The sequence below is a fragment of the Rhea americana genome, unplaced genomic scaffold (genome assembly GCF_003343005.1).
Source record: "Rhea americana isolate MKP2758 unplaced genomic scaffold, rheAme1 scaffold_192, whole genome shotgun sequence".
NCBI classification, from domain to species: domain Eukaryota; kingdom Metazoa; phylum Chordata; class Aves; order Rheiformes; family Rheidae; genus Rhea; species Rhea americana.
The window spans coordinates 836,641-853,439 of NW_028186061.1; positions in this window are offsets into that span (position 1 = coordinate 836,641).

Sequence of the window (16,799 nt, forward strand, 5' to 3'; positions counted from 1 at the left end):
AGAGCAAATTCAGTTTTCATATAAGGGCATGTAATTCATGTGAAATCCCCAGAGCTCTGATCCTCTCCCACTAAATAGCTGCTGCATTTGAAAGCAGATGATAAAGTAGAATTTAAGCACTCAGCTCCCTCTGGCTGGGATGCAGGAGCATATAAACTTTTTTCTGTCTTTGCTCTCAGCTAGCTAAGCTATACTGCGCAACTTATGTTGTCACTCTGTGCCTCAGTTTCCCTATGAATGACATGATGATCAAACTTTGTGCTCCCGTGTGAAGCTGTCAAGGCTTTACTGGCAGAGAGAGCTGCAGGATAGCTGGTCACCCTGTTATTTTGTCGAGGGAGGAATAAACCACTCCACGAGAGCCAAAGAAGGGCTAGGTCTAGCCAACAAAAAGCACAGTCCTGAACCTCAGCGGAGGCCCTGGAGCCTGGGGAGTATTAGGTACCTCCAAAGAAAGGTTGATACCAGGTAGAGTGCTGCATGGAGGAATCACACGACCAGCATACAGCAAAGTCCGCTAACACGGGAGAGTCCCAATAGACACAGGCTGCCCAGCAATGAGCCCTCCCCTGCCAGCCAGACTTCTRCTTTCAAAAGATAGCATGTGAGCAGGAAAGGAGGATCTTGCCCTTCTTGTATAAGCTTGGCCTTCAGTGCTGTCCTACAGGAAGCAAAGTGTTTGTTCCCTTCCTTCCCCTCCAGGGCCGGGTTCTAGCTCTGGAGATGGGAGGAGGAACGATGCATTTTTTTCTCGTAGAGCTTTATGGAGATGAGGAAGCACAAGGACAGGTGTGAGCATGTGACCTAGTTTCTCCAAGTATAGGGAATATTATCCCAGGCCAGGGTCTCATCAGGCTCTGTTGATGGGATTTGAGAAACACCCACACTCTCTTAACCAGACTTTACCAGACCAGATTACCAAACCTCTGGGGTATCAACCATGCTGTAAACCAAGGCATCCTCTGAGGTAAAGCAGCACTGAAGAATCTATCAAATCTCCATTCAGTATCTCCTACGCTCACATTTCAATATATGAGAGCACTCTTTACTTACAGTCCAGTGATGTGCTCTCCACCCACTCAACTTCTGCCTTTCTTGTCCTGTTTCAAGCCTTGTATTTAAAGCAGTTGTTTACACACAAAAGCATGTGATTTTAGTGCAGGGCTCTCTTTTAAGTGTCCCCACAGACTCTGTGGAGCTTAAACGAATCTCTCACTATGTTCTTCATAGGCATCATCCCTTACATATTAAACCTTCCTATACATGAAGATTTTTTCCTCTTTTCATTTTGTGTGGTGTGTAATGCTGTGCAGCCACGACACAGTTGGAGAACTCCATGCACTCCTGAAATCCACATGAAGCATTGCTGTGAGACAGGAGTGGAGGTTCCCACTCTGAAGCATGTAGACACTATATATGACAATGCAAAGGCACAGTTGCAAAGTGTACATCAAGACAGTCACCATTTCTCTCCCACAGAGCCAATGCAAGCAAGCAGCAAGTCAAGAAAGAGAAGGGTTATTAATGATCTGGAAAATCAACAGGTCACAAAAGTCTGAGAAAAAGAGTTTGTAACAGCAGTCCAGGGGATGGTTCCTCTGTTATTTTGTATACCTTGCTCATTTATACTCAGAATATTCACATTTTGGCTTAATTTCTGGTTGCTCTTACCTATGAGTTCAAACCGTACTGGTATTCCTTGTATGGGCCTGGCATGCAGAGTGAGGTAGCTGATATGCAGAAGACAGCAGGGGAACAGCAAAGTGGCTCTGCTCACCTACCTCCTTTGCCAACATCAAAATCCTCAAAAGCCAGCCTAGTGACTGCAGCTGGCCCTGGATGGAGGGGTTGGAGAGCGTGGGCATGGCTGGTTCTGGGAAGAGACATCTCTCAGTAGGAACAGCAAGGCTGAAACTCTGCAGATCTCCTGCTAGCTCTATCCAGCTTCCATTTTGAAACTTCCTTTTCCCATGTCCTCTCCYTTCTTCCTAGTACATCGAAGCCCAGCAGTGTGCAAGTTGATGAGAAGCCATGAACCATGTCTTGCAGACCAGAGAGACACCTTGATCTCCTAGGCAGAGCACATCTATCTGGGATCCATCAAGTGCCAAGCTGCCTGTCTGGCCAAGATTCACGAACCAAGCATCAGCAACCTAGAAGACAGATTCTCCCTTTCCMCTTAGTCATCTGGCAGGGAGTATTTCTACTAGTTCCTCTTAATTTCTTTCCCCCTGAATTTTTTCAAGTGCAGCATGTACAGTTCCCTTGATCTTTCCTAGTGATGCCAGTGGGTCTGAGCCCCATGACACCATCTCAGACTGCAGGCTTATTATTTCTGACTCCCCTACCCCCTTCTTGCTGCTCATTTGAGGTCTGAAGGGTGGCTGGTAGGTAGAAAGTGGCCTTTAGGTTGTTTTTACAGACATTATTACACTGTCAAGGCGAGGTGTAAGGCAAGGCTGTTGAAGAAAGGGATTTGACAAGTGAATTTATTTTAACAGGCAACACAATTCAGTCCATTTAAAAACAAGGCAGATTTGTAAATGCTTCGGGGAATCAGCCCTGCAAATACTGGTGTCCTTAAACTCTCTAAAGTGTAATTAAGGCAGGAGTTGATTGACTGAAGAAAAATAGAACGTCAGCAATGGAGGCAATTATAGAAAACAGCAGGTCCTTGCATTACTGTTCTGGTTTGTGTTCAGACCTGGAAACTTCCTCCAGGAGAGATCTTATGGGCCAGAGCCTAATCACTCTGAAGTCAACAGCAAAACCCCCCATTAACTTCAGCACAGCCAAGATCTAATCCTCAAAATAAATTCAAAGCCAGGGTAGGCACTGATGACACTGTTTATTTTGTGAAGGTTTCCCTTGGACAGCTCTCCTGTAAATCCTAGTGCCAGTCTATAAATCGGAGCAGCCTTAAACTGAGCTAACCCAAAATAATCCTGGCCTGACAATTGCATGAGATTCATCTTGTGCAAAGCTCACCTAGAGCAGCTGCCCAAGTCATGTTTCTCCACACTCGAATTTGTATTTCATGGTCTGGTATCTTGCAGTGCCCAATCTTCTCTTGCTTTCCAGGGCAYCATCCACAGCACCAGTGGAGCGTGCTCACAAAAATAGACACAGACCACAGGTACCCTCACAAGTACCTTCATCTGCTTCAAGCCCTTCTCACCTCTGCCTCCTTGGAGCAAGCCCATTACTTTGCACATAACCTGCTGTCCCAACCTCTCATCCACCATTTGACCCACTGTGTGGTCTTTTAAGTCAGGGAAGATGTTAACTTAGCTCATACACCATGTTCAGAATGGATCTTCCAGCTTAGACAGAGCTCCCAGAGAAATAAAAGGCTTTTCCTTCATAGATCTGGTATTCTTAGGCCTGACCCCAGTGGCAGCCTCTAGCTGGCTGGCTTCAAAACTTCTCTGAAAAAAAAAATAAATAAGAAGTTTTTTCCAAATTCATTAAGAGAAAAGTACCTCAAATGTGTTTATTGACAGTGGCTCTTTTCCCTTCCAGACAGGATTGGAAGGAACTTCTGTCTTTGGAACCCAACCAGCATCTTAGACACAAASTTAGAAACACAGCTGGGACATCTCTTGAAGCTCCTTCTTTCTTTTCTTTTGTTTTCTTCCCTCTRTTTCTTCTATGAAAAGCATTACACAGACCATATTGTCTTCTGCAGTTAGGTGCAGGCACATTAAATGAAAAGCACCAAGTATCTGGAGAGGTGAGAGAACCTCAGCAGCTGTCTATGGTTTTCTGTACTGAACTGCATTGTAAATAGTTCTCAAAAGAGTACTATTACTCTTAACTCATAGATGGTGAAACTGGTGGCCAGGATAGAAAATCAGTCACTGAAGATCATYCAGCATGTTCATGGCAGAGACAGAAGTCTCCTGAGAGCTAGCCAGTAGTCACAATACCTCACATTATTGTTATGTAGTGYTTTTAGCAGTTATCTGTTTTTAGTTTTGGGGAAATACCTTTATAAATCCTGCTGTGATCTCAGAAGATCTTTCTTCCCATMCTTTCTTTCCTAGTTTCTACCATAGTATCCTGCAGTTGTTAGTAAGGAATGGACTTGCAGAAGTCATTGTACCATCCTCATCAGCCTCTCTGAAGGGCTTCCAGGATCAGCCAGTCTGTGAGACATGACGAGCACCACGTGATGCTGTTGGCAGATCACAGAAGCAGATGCACACATACTGACAGGAATTTCTGTTTTCTACTTCAATTAAGGGGCAGAGGAAAAAAAATAACCACAAAGAACTGCTAAACAAAATTGCTAAGAACCTTCAGCTCATCGGGGTTACTGACAGCTTCCTCAAACCATTTGTGAAAAAGACTTCTGGTAGAAAAATAAAGCATTAGGGCCAGACCTGGCAAAATCTCAGTCCCCTCTGAGAGGTGCTAAATGTCCTCAGATTCCCATGGAGACATTTGCTAACATTGCCTGCCTATTAAGGGATAAATGAGGGCATTGTCTGGGCAACTTGCCCAGTGGGGGAAAAAAAATAGTATTTTTGACAGCRTGTGTGGCTCTGACAGGAAGAACTGACCATCTAAATCCAGCTCTACAACCAGTCTTGCTGGTTTACAGTCCCGGYGAATGTGACCCTGACTGAGTTTTASTTCTTGTGGCCAATGGCCTGCTGTGTTCTTTAAATGCCAAAATCCACCACTGAGACACCACTAATATCCTCAGAGCCCTTTCTCAGATTCTCACATGGTGGGCAGCTGCATTTCACCCAACTGCTCGAACCTAATGTTGTCCACAAACTGAAAGATACTCAGARGTCTGGTTGCCATCAAACTAATGTGGCAGCCAAAACTGGTCTCTCAAAATAATCAAGGATGTCTTTCTCAGTGACACGATCCAGTTCTTCTGAYATAGTGCACATAAACCTACATCCAGCCAACTACTTGAAGGAGATTTGGCTGATACAAGCACCCAGTCTCAAGGAGAAAAAAAGGCTCAAAGCTTTGGCATGGCCATGATCATCCATGAGATGGTCATCACCTCTCCACTGAGGATGCCAAACTCTGCCAACCTCTATGGCCTTATAATAGAGAATTATTCTACTACAAAACAAAAATTTGAAAACCTTTCCAACAATCTTGCACTCTCTGAAATGGAGATTTAAGTTTCTGCTCTAATAGGGAATTAGTTACATCATGATATAGCACCTAATTGCTAGGAGTTACAATGCCAATGAAGATTTGACCCTAGGAAGCACAGATTACAGCAAGGAGTGCTAAAAAATGCATAATATAAAAGAATTTCCTTTCTCCCTAGTATAGATACTTTAGGGCAACAGTTCTGCTATTTGGAAAGAGGTATAACTGGGCTAGACGAAAGGGAATTTTAAAGTGAATGTCTTTCTTCGAAAAAGCTRGGTACTTCTGTGGCTTCAAAACAGTAAACAGCCCCGAGCAGAAGTTAGCTGCTGGTTTGTGCTAGATTGTGTGTACGTGATTGCCCTCTTCTGGGACATCTCAGAACAGCTCACCCCTGCCTGATGTCTGAGAATGTCAGAGGATGCAGGATCTTGATTCCAGGAGTCAGGATTGCTCTACTGTCACAGGCTAAGTCCCCTCTTCCATGTGAATTCTGAGCTGAAATCCCACCACCAAAGGTGTAAAACCTCTCAGAAATGAACTCTTCGCATCGGTATCATCCTAGTCCCTCATGCTTATTTAGGACTTTTGTATCCCAAGTGGCTGACAGAAGTCACTCAGGTCAGAGGAAAAACCCATAAAACCATCAGGACCCTTCTCCTTCACRTTTCCTGTGACACCAAGAGTGCAATGGATTTTCTCTCACCAAAGTCATATGTTTTCATTCTCCCATCTTAATGGTCTTGTGCTTATTCTGTAATATTAATGACAGCTGTGTGATTAGTATTATCCAGGAAGACCATACAGTATGGACCATCTGTGGAGAACATAAAGGATCGTGCCCCTGAGTAGTGATCGTTTCATTGAGACTCACACTTCAGGACACCAGAAATGGAGAAGGGCATCTGCAAAGTGCCTTAGCCTCATTATCCTTAGAAAGTGCCTATTGTTTCTTTTTTTAAGGAGAGAATTCGGGGCGAACAGGTGCCTAATTAAGGTGCCGCAGCTACGTTGTGCCGTAGTTAGGTTCCTAAAATGAGGTAAGGTCATTTGGAGTCTCAGGAGTCCAAACTCAGCAGTCTTCTCTTCCAGTCTTGTGCCTATTTTGGCAGCGTCTTGCCCTCGGCAGGGAGGAGGGTGGATCAGGGCCTCCCTGAACAACGCTGCCYGGTTCTAACACAACAGAATGTGACGCGTGATGATTCCAGGTGCAGGCATGGGTTGCGCTTTCACCTGTAGCAAATAAAAATACACACGTAAAAAAAAATCTCTTCTGTGGAACCTTGCCACCCACCTTGTGTCTATTGGGCTAAAGGTCTCTAAAACCAGGAAAACCCTTTGCTAGCTGCTTATTCCCATAATTGCAAATCATCATGGCCCCTTGCAGCTGAACACCTTCCTCCAGTCCCATTTCATGCAGCAGTGCTATACAAGCTCCGAGGGCAGCCACAGGAGAGTCCTAAGTTCTTGCAATGCCGTGCTTATATTTAACACTGCAACACTACCTTACCTCTTTTTAGGTTGTTTCCATGGCAATAAGCCTGGCAATAAAAATCAAGTGTTGGCTCCAGGATAGGGGAATAAGGGTTGGGGGAGGGAGTTTTGTGAAAAATTAGGAAATATAGACTCTTGAGTTACTCCAACCCCACCCASTGTGTTATGTCAAGTAGGACCATTCTTCCTACCTCAGTACAGAGCTGCCATCAGGTGCAGAAGAGGTGCCRGTGACCCTGGTTGCTTGTAACCTATTTTAAGGATCCCATAAGATTTTCACTGTCAGTGAGAAAGGCTCATTTTGTGCTGCAGTAGAGCCCATGGGAGCAGGACTGTGAAAATACACACAACTGAAAACACATTGCACTCTTTGGGCCATTCTTTTTCATGGTTTTTCCTCTGGGCATCCCAGAATGAAGGGTCAGGCACAGCTGAGCACAAGTTTAACAGAGAAGCAGGGGGAGAGAACTCTGTTCCCAGCTAGATGCTGGGAAATGTAGGGTCTGTGTATGAGCTTCTGCTTTTGAGAATTTTACAGAAAACCTGTCAGCAGTGTAACAGCATGTCTGGTCTTCTGAAAGGTTACAGAGCAGATCTTTGCAGAGGAAGAGTTTGTAGGGACTTGAAATCATTGATGTTACCATAATACAATGAAATAAAATAGTTTGTAAGCTATGAGAGCTGGAGAAACATTTTTTGCAGATAAGGAGGTTGACAGCTGGTAAAAATTGTTCTAACTCGGAAGTTTTGTTTCCAAAACACCATGTCCTTCTTATATTATGATCTCCCCTCCTTACCTGTTTTTTGTAGGATAAGTTTTATACTTATCATGAGACAGAGCCTTCCACTGATACTTTGAAATCCAAGACAGCAATCGTGTCTACTGAATCAGGAGTAACCCATTTTGTATTGGCCTCCTCTCAGAAAGATTATGAGTCCACAAATTCTCTTAATTATCCTGTTTTTTGCCCCCCAARATAACCTAACAGAACTTTTTGAACAGAAATGAAATTTTCATGCCTGTGACCTCTTTCTTCATGCATACTGCATGAATGTGGTTATATTTCAAAGAGTTTAYTGAAGGTCTGCAGTAGAGAAAGATCTTCCACTTGGTCTGTCTAAAGCCACTKGTCTGATCCTCATTGACTTTACACTAYGATAAAACAGTCAGGGTTGATCACAGATGTGATAACAGCGAAGGGATGTGAGGAAACTTGGATCAAAAGAGCTCTGGAAGATGGAACAAACTAGGAGTGAGAAGGACTTTGGTTCAGCCTTGTGTTGGAGATGAAAAAAAAGGAGGGAGGGAGAAAAGCATAGAGATTATGGAAGAGGCCTTGGAGACTCATAGTCATTTCTGTGTCACGGAAGAGAAGTGGCTGCATCCATATCCAAGACATGAAGCAATGGGAGATATGTGAGATATGAAAAATGGGACAGAAAAYAGAGAATGCTGGTCTGACTCACCACTGCTGTTCCCCAGGCCTTGCAAGGCTGCATAATCATGAAACTTTCTCACTATCTCCCTTTCTACACCTAAATCTCTCCTTCTGTCAGCTCAGCTGCTCGTACTCATCTCTGCTACAGYACCATAAGGGAGCAAAACTACCACATTGCTGACTAGATTTCTATTGACAATACAAGGTGCCAAGGTGACTGGATCACATTTTCACACGGATCTGGTGTCCACAAGGACTGGTCTGATCCTCATTGACTTTASGCTGYGATAAAACATGGACTTCGGGTCACTGGGTTTGCACTGGAGTCAGAATACTTCTGCCCTGCGCATTAGTGCCCAGAGTTTGAGGATAAGATTGTCTCACCTAATGCTGTGGCCTGAATTCCTGTGCCAGAATATGTCTGTTTTAAGGAAACAGAACTTTATGGCATTTATAATCTATGGAGTTTGGGGGCTTTCTCCACAAAATAATCCACAAAATAATAATCCACAAAAATGAATTTGCATCAATTTACTCCAGGAAAAGGTCAGGACTATTGTATCTGAAGCAAACAATATAGTGCATATCTAGCCAAGGTTTAAGATGAATGTACATAGTAAAGAAGAGTGCACAATGAGGACTACTAGCCTAGTGCTGAACTACTCTTCAGTGGTAAAGGTGCATGTCCCTTCAACATAGACTCAGGTACTGGCTTGTCTGACTGTAATTCTCACCCACCATGGATGGRGACTTCACACCACATGGTAGCTGGTGGGTTACAAAAGCAAGGTTCCACCAAAATTTCTTTAATTTACCACTAATATTTGCACAAGACAATACAAGTGGTGTCATTAATCCAGTCTCCATAAATTGCACACAATTTTCAGTACATTCTTAATAAAATGATGTATTCAATATAGTTGAGATGCTGTGCTGGACTTAATCAGGCAGCAGACAACATGGTTGATGAACAAGCTTATAAACAAGAGTCAAAGAAAACTCTTGAACAGAGAACATGTGTCTTCCTCAGAGGGTAAAACAGCATCAGTGTTCTCACATCAAAGATTCTTTAGAGAAAAGATATTCAAAAACATCTTTTTGTATCTTATCTGTCTCAAAATGAAGAGTTCTAGCTGCTTCCTAAATTAGTTTAATCTGCTTTTGATCAAGAATTGTTATAACTACAATATCCCAGAATAAGGAGGTTTATAGTTAAAAGTAGTTTAACCACTCCCTAAGACCAAATCTCATATTGAAGATTTGAAATACACATATATGTGTGTATACATATGTATATAATGAAATCTAAGCGAGTGAGGACTACAAAAGCCCCCATTTTTTTTAAAAAAAATGAGAAGTTAATGTATCTATACTTAATTAAACTGCAAATGGCTCTAGCTCATTTGCTTTAGTAACTTGGACACTTAAGAAGCTGACTATGACAAAATGACACTTTTTACTGGATGATTAAAGGAAAAAATTATGCTAAAGAATGTCTAATGCCTGGATGAGGATGTGGACATGTGTATATGGCTGTACATGTAATTATTTACAAGAAGTATTCGGTGGAGATGTGAACATGAACACAAACTTATGAYATTATTTAAAGATATGTGACCCCATTTGGCCTAAATCTTTCATTGTCAGCCACAACATCCATGCAGGTCTTCTGAAGGGGCMCATACAAACTACTGAACCTCAGGTTTCCGAGACCTACCTGACAGCCAGCTCTCCCTTCAATCCCTCTCAGTTTTCATCCCAGTTTAACAAGCAACCTCCACTAGCAGAGGCCCAAACATTTGCTTTTAAAATCATCAGGTTTCCCCTGAGGGGAAAAAAGCATGACAAGTTAAATGAGTTAGGTAATACATTACCCTATATAATTTATGACACCACAGGGAGTGGAAGCACACACATCTCTTCTGCTCCTACTTGGTCACTCCTAATGGACTAAAGCTAATAAACTAGAAGAGCTTGGAGATGAGATGAAGGAGGGGAGGACACTCCCCCATCATTTTTTCATCTTGAAGGGACTTGGGGGAAAATGGTTACCAAACACCTGGAGCAGCACCTAATTAACCAGAGTGGGACTTTAGCTTGGCAGGATTAAATGCTGGCAAGCACCCCTGGTGCAGCAGGTCTGCTTTGCTCACTTCTGGGAGCAGGGAGAATGTGCTAAGCTGCACAGTCCTGCAGTAGCCTGAATTTGGGGGAGGTTTGAAACAAAACGTCCCTTGATGCAGAGGTTTGTAGATTGGCAATCCCCTTGTGGATAGCTGCAATTAAAATCGATCAGGAASAGCAGTGGATCAAGAGTTTTGCTGGTGTAATTGGATGTAGTTCTTTTAAAATTAACTGTGATTTATACCAGCGTGGGGGCTTGCTCAAAGAAACTAGGGAAAAACAAACAAACAAACAAAAATGCAATGAATTCAAAATCTAGAATGGGAAAGGATGATTTAAATGGAAATTTTATCATGTTAACATCCAGAGAGCCTTGATGGGCAACCACTTCTTTTGATGGAACTACAGAGTGCTTTCTGTAAGACAGGATGTCCACATTAATTGATGTCAGTGGAAGATCTGTTTTACTCACTTTTTGTGGGCCTTTGAGAAGTTGGGAGGATAAGATAATACCTCTTCACTGAATGAAGAAACAAAAACTTGTAAGTGAAAGCCTAGAAGCATAGTTCAAAAATGCCCACTAACAGTGTTTTCTTGACTATCATTATAAGGACAATGCCAAGAACAAACCAAAGGTGGGAGTATATTAGGATAACTCCGTTGATGCAACTAAGCAGTACAGATTTACACTCTTGAAGAAGAGTCCTGCGTTTTCCTCCAGGAGACAGAGAATCAGATATTAGCAGGGCTGGAGGAGACCTCACAAGACCATCTGGACTTCCTGCAAGGTAGAAACAGTTCTAATTATTTGTTTGTTYGTTTTCCTTAACTGTCTAAAGCATTTCTAAATACACCAAGAAAGAGACACCTTCTCATCACCAGGTAGTCAATTCCAGTACTTCAYTAATTTGCTGGTTTTGTGTGTGTGTTGGGGGAAGGGATTTGGTTTTGTTTTGGTTTTGTTGTCATCTGTTTTTGTTGTTGGGTTTTTTATGATGTCTAAGCTCATTTTCACTTGCTGAATTTGATGTTCAGGACTTCTTCTTGGATCCAATTATGAATCTAGAAAGCAGATTGTTTGCTTCTCCTATATGAAAGATTTTACCTCCCTCAGACTTCTCTAGAATGAACAACCTTGACTCCTTCAATTTGTCCTCATCMTTTTTTTCTTAACTTCTGCTCTTTCCAATTAGTCTTCTCCAGCTGGTCCTGAATTTATCCTAATAGGGTTGCCTACAATGGATCAGACAAAATGCTCTTAGGTTCCACCAGCAATATTGGCTATATCTCCATAGTCTGCAAAAGGACCTTAAACACCCAGCTAAAATGGAGACACTTAGAGCAGGGCTCAGCTACCTAAAGATAGGACATTTTAAATGCCTTAAGGTATCCTCAAGTACCTGTCTTGTGGTGCCTGCTCCAGAAGTTGTAGTTCTCCCTTACAGTCTTTAATCTATGCACAGCCTCCACATCTCAGATGATTAAGTTCCAGAAGCTCAGATTACACTAAATGTCTATATACGTGCAACCAGATGTGATGAGTCTTAAGTTCAGCATTGAAAGCTTTACCAAAGTCATGGAATATGGCATCCTGAAGAAGTGAGCTCATYTGCAGGATTCTGAGACTCAGGCAAGTGAATGAGGTTGACAAGTCTCCTGAGTCTGATTCCTGATGATAACTTAGTTTTTGTGCTTCTCTGTACCAACACACTCTGTGATGCAAGTGATTTCATGAAATTCTCTGCATTGTAGTGGAACAGTCCATAGCTGTTAACCTGTCATCTGGAGTCTGTGGTGGGACTTCATTTTTTCACAAATTTGCTAGACCTTTAAATTTCACTAACATGTGAATTGAAGTCATGAGCGGAAGACCTAGCTGATTTTCTTCAGTTAATGCAAAACAGAGGGTTTTCATTAGAGGAAAACGTGATTCCCCCAAACTTCTCTTCTCAAACACTTTTGTCACAGTCTGAATGGATCTTTTGACGTGTTTGTGCTTGTTGCCAGATCACCCAGCGCAACAGTATTTGTGGCCTCTTTTATCCAAGTTAAACACTGGTGAGCATATTGTAAAGCCAATACTTATTTAATATCTAATCAGGCTTGTTAAATTATCCAGGGCCTGCCAAGATCAGCAATATAATTTGAGCTCCACACTCGCACACCACTACCATTTACCTGGTGCTGGGCAGAAGCTAAACACGTTGAGAGACTGCCACGGCCATTAGGACTCTGAGGTGATCATTTATCACAGCAATTGAGTAGGAATTGTATTTTCTATTTTCCATGTACCATTAGACCTGGGGTGTTTGCACTGTGTGGATCTCACTCTGAGTAAACACATTTGGAAAGCTGATTTCAACTGAGCTGAAATAGTTTCAGCCCAAGCTTCAAGCCAACACCTGACCAGCCTGTGGAACCCCAAAGGGAGCATCGTAAATTGTTTTGGAGATATTTTGATTTATTTTCCAAAAGCCACATTCTATCAACCTTGTTCACGTTGTATTAAAGTTAAATTGGAAAATAATGTTCCTATGATGTTTAGTCCATACTGAGTTGAAACCAAGACTTTATTCAGGAAAAAAAAAAAAAACAGAAAAAGAAGTAAAAGGAAAGAAAATGAGAACTGACCAAAAAGGAGGCAATAAGTTGGTAGACGACCTATTTATCCAAGTCATGAGATWCCACTCAAGTCATTCATCTGAATTAGGTGGAGGATGAACTTAAGCGAGGATGTCTTACATCCAAAATGAATGAGATCCCCCACTGGCAGGAAATGTCTGTTCTTAGAGGAAATCTCATACTCCCACAATGCTCAGAAATTCATCCAGAAAAACATTTCCATGGTTAAGGTCCTTCATCAGGATCTTTGCAGTCCTGAGAAAATATTCCATTTCAACACATCCACCTTTTCCAGGCCAAAAAAAAAAAAAAAAAGAAAGAAAGAAAGAAAGAAAGAAATCAAAACATTCCTAAAAAACATTACCATACCTAACCAGACGAATTGGATTCATCTATACAGACTAGACATGTGAACTTGTTGGGGAATTTCTACTACCAAAACGTTTTAGCAGGTTAAAAAACATGTATCCATGTTTTTCCTGACTTTTTTGTTGTGATTCTATTCTGATGTTAAGAATATTTCAGTGTTTCAATACACAAAAGCATTCTACTGTGGTACCTGTTACCCAGGAAAACACATCGGTTCAGAAAAGACACACACTGCAGTGAACACATCTGAGTGAGTTGAAATTTTTGGTTTTAAGGAACTTAAGTACCATTTTGACATCTCAGCCTGGAGCTCTGCTCTGTTCTGGGAAGGGTATAGATGCTTACACGGAATATTTATGAGGTTACTGCAGCTGTGAATAAACCCTCATGTTCTCTTAATGGGATGAAACTAGGTTTGGGACCAAACACTTCCCACCCATGTAAATACCGTAATGCTACCCACATCTTGTAAATCCTAGATTCCAGGAGATATCCACATCTGTTGAAATAGAAATTATACATAGATAGAGCAAGGTAACTCATGCCCACAAGATCTTCCTGTCTTTGAAGACCAAGAAGAGGAAGAGCGTCAAAATACTTGACAAGGTGACAAAGCTCCCTTGGGCTAAAGCTCATGTCCCTGCTAGCCATCACTGAGGTCTATATGAATCCATTAATGTCCACAGTTCTYAGACTCACCTGTTCCCTTGCAGAATTCCCATTCTCTGAGAGATGTCATACAGCATGCCATCTCCTAAAAGCTAGCCTGGGCTGTTCCCTCCTCTCTGTTCCACTTCCGTAGGCTGGAATCACAGTCATTCCTAGGTGCTTCCTCAACAGCCTTCTTGCAGAGGCTTATGATCAGCTGCAGGAACCTTTATTTTCTTGTGGTCAGCCACTCTGYCCTGAAAACTCTCCGGAAGAAGCTTTATATTTCTTCATACAGCCTTTGAGCTTCTGGATTAGCACTTTCCTGCCGGCTTGAGCACTTCCTGTACAGAAGGAATTTGTTCTGCAGCCTTTGAGGAAACCTTGGGTTAATATGAATGAGTGAAATCTGACAGCAAGAGGCTGTTCCCAGTTTCACTCATTTTAATCACCCATAGATTTTACACCCTTTCAGTCCTGACTCAGGATGAGCTGCTTTGTGATGCTCCTGCCCTGCAGTAAAAGGCAAAGAAGATTAAAYAGTTTTCGCTGAGGGCTTCACTGCCTGAAAGAACTTTGCAGTTGTCTCATAGAAGAGGTCAGTGGCCACAAAGCAGCTCACTCAAATTATTGCCTTAAAATTCTTACCTTCTGGGTTCATACCCTTARCATGTCATGTTTATCAAAGGTCCTTATGGTAGCATAAATACCATTTATCCACAAGTGAGTAGAGAYTGAAAAAACAACAGTTTGGGAAAGGCCCCGACTGCAATTTTGACTCTATGTTTTAGCTGAGGAAATGAAAAAAAGCAATGCAAATATTCTGAAATGTACCAACTTTTATTTTGTTTTTAACATCACTATGCTCTGACATACACTCAAGTATTCTTAGGGTTATYTGATAAAAATATTTTTAAAATTTCTTATGAAATGAAGTTGCTCAAACTTAGGTATTTTCCCTCAATTTGATCAGAAATTAGGAGAAAGAAGAGCTCCTACGTCTATGGAACAGCTTCTCTGTGGTACAAATAGAAGGGCCAAGTTAAGGAGCATGACCCTTATACCACAACTGAGATCTCAGCAGGGAACTCAAATCTTTTCGTTTTACCTGTCCAAAACTCAGACTTTGCTCCTTCCCTCTTAACCACTTCACCGAGTAGGATTTGAATCWCCTGCTGGAGATGCTTTTACCTTGTCGGTATTAGCACATGTCCTGAGCTTTCAGACCACCAGTGCAATTATATGAGTTTCAGCTCCCATTTTTCCACTTTCATCTGCCTGGAGGCAGATTCATTCTTTGTCTTACTGTGCACATGAACATTCTCTTAATAACTGTTAGATCTGAAGTTGCAAGCCAAGCACAATTTAATGTATGGACATCTTCCTCCAAACCTCATGCTGAATTCCTTCCTGGCAAATTCCTCAGCAGGGGCAGAGAGGCTGGGATTAAATTTACTAATTAGTGGAGTCATTTATTTTATTCTCRGTTGACAACATCTCTGCCAGATTCTTAAGGGAGAAAATATTTGACCAGAAAAGCAAAATGCTTACGTCCAGCATGTCCATGCAACTGTCCAAGACCAAGATTGCTGCAGGACTAGACAGAGACCAGGACAAGTTCACTGGTTTAACATGGTCACTGCTGCAATGAGAAATGACAGCCTCARCTGACAGGAAATGATGGATGACCATCCAACTGTTGGATGACCCTGGCTGCTGTTACTAGACCTGCTCGGCTCTTCTTGCTCAGATGCTGTGGATACGCCCGTGCCAGTGGATGCTGCTGCCTCTTGGCATCATGCTCTGTTCCCTTCGCTTGCAGGGTGGCTGCGAGTGGGACTGGGTGCTCTCAGGAGCAGGCTAGGTCACTGAACAAGGAGAAAAAACAACTTAGAACTGTCATTTTTCATTTCACTGGCAGCCTTTCACACATTTTCCTCTGTCTTCCCTCCTCCTCACACTTGCTTGCTCAGGAAACGAGGAACGACAGAATTTGTGTATTAGAATTGGCTGGGAATTTTCTACTAACACATTTTTCCTAGAAAGAACCCTGATTCACCAAGCTGTAGCTATTTCCATAAAGTTCTTAAAACAAAAATTCTGTTAAAAATAGAAAAAAAAGTGTTTTGAAGTTGTTGTCCCATACAGATTCGAATTTCTTTAAAGGAAATGTTTTTACTTTTGATTTGAAATGGCTCGTTTCAACATTTTTTTTAATGAGAGATCTTTAAAAATATCTCAAATGACCCAACCTGAATTTTTCATAGGTTATTGGATTGCAAAAATTGTCAAGTTTTGACAGGAGGACTTTTGAAACCTGAAGTTCTCATAGGACAAAAGGAAGTTTCACAACCAGTTCTGTTTCAATATTGTGATTATTTTGATTGTGTTTGTTTGGAAGGGGAGGGAGGAGAAGGATTTTATGGAAATTTGATTGAAAAATGTATTCACTGTATCTAGCCACATCCTGCGTTCTTTGTCCCACACCAAATCCAGAGTGACTAGAATAATCTTCATGGCTTTACAGACTGTGCTGAGATAAACAATAGCAGAATGATTTGTCATGATATCCCTAGAAGAAAAACAAATTTAGATGTCACATCATATTCACTTCTAAGCGCACAAGTTTGTTGCTCTGGATCAATTGCTAGTCCAGTGCTGGCAGGCTCACCAACCCCTGCCTTTAAATTATAACAAAAAAAAAGTGGTTACAATATTAGTTTTGAAATGACTCTCTCCAGGCCAGGAAGTAGATCCTCCCAAAGTGATGGAGAGGGAGCAAGCAGGAATGCAAAGTTTATAATGAGCATGGAGCAAACTGGAAGGGACCGCAGGAAAATTTCTCCATGAGGACTGTGACCAGCCTACCGTAATTCAAAAGCTGTTTCCTATTACAAATGGTCCTAGAGGTGGCCAGGACTTCATCTAGGGGGATGGTCCTCACCTCTTCATACCTCAAGGTCAGGTTACTGAGCTCTA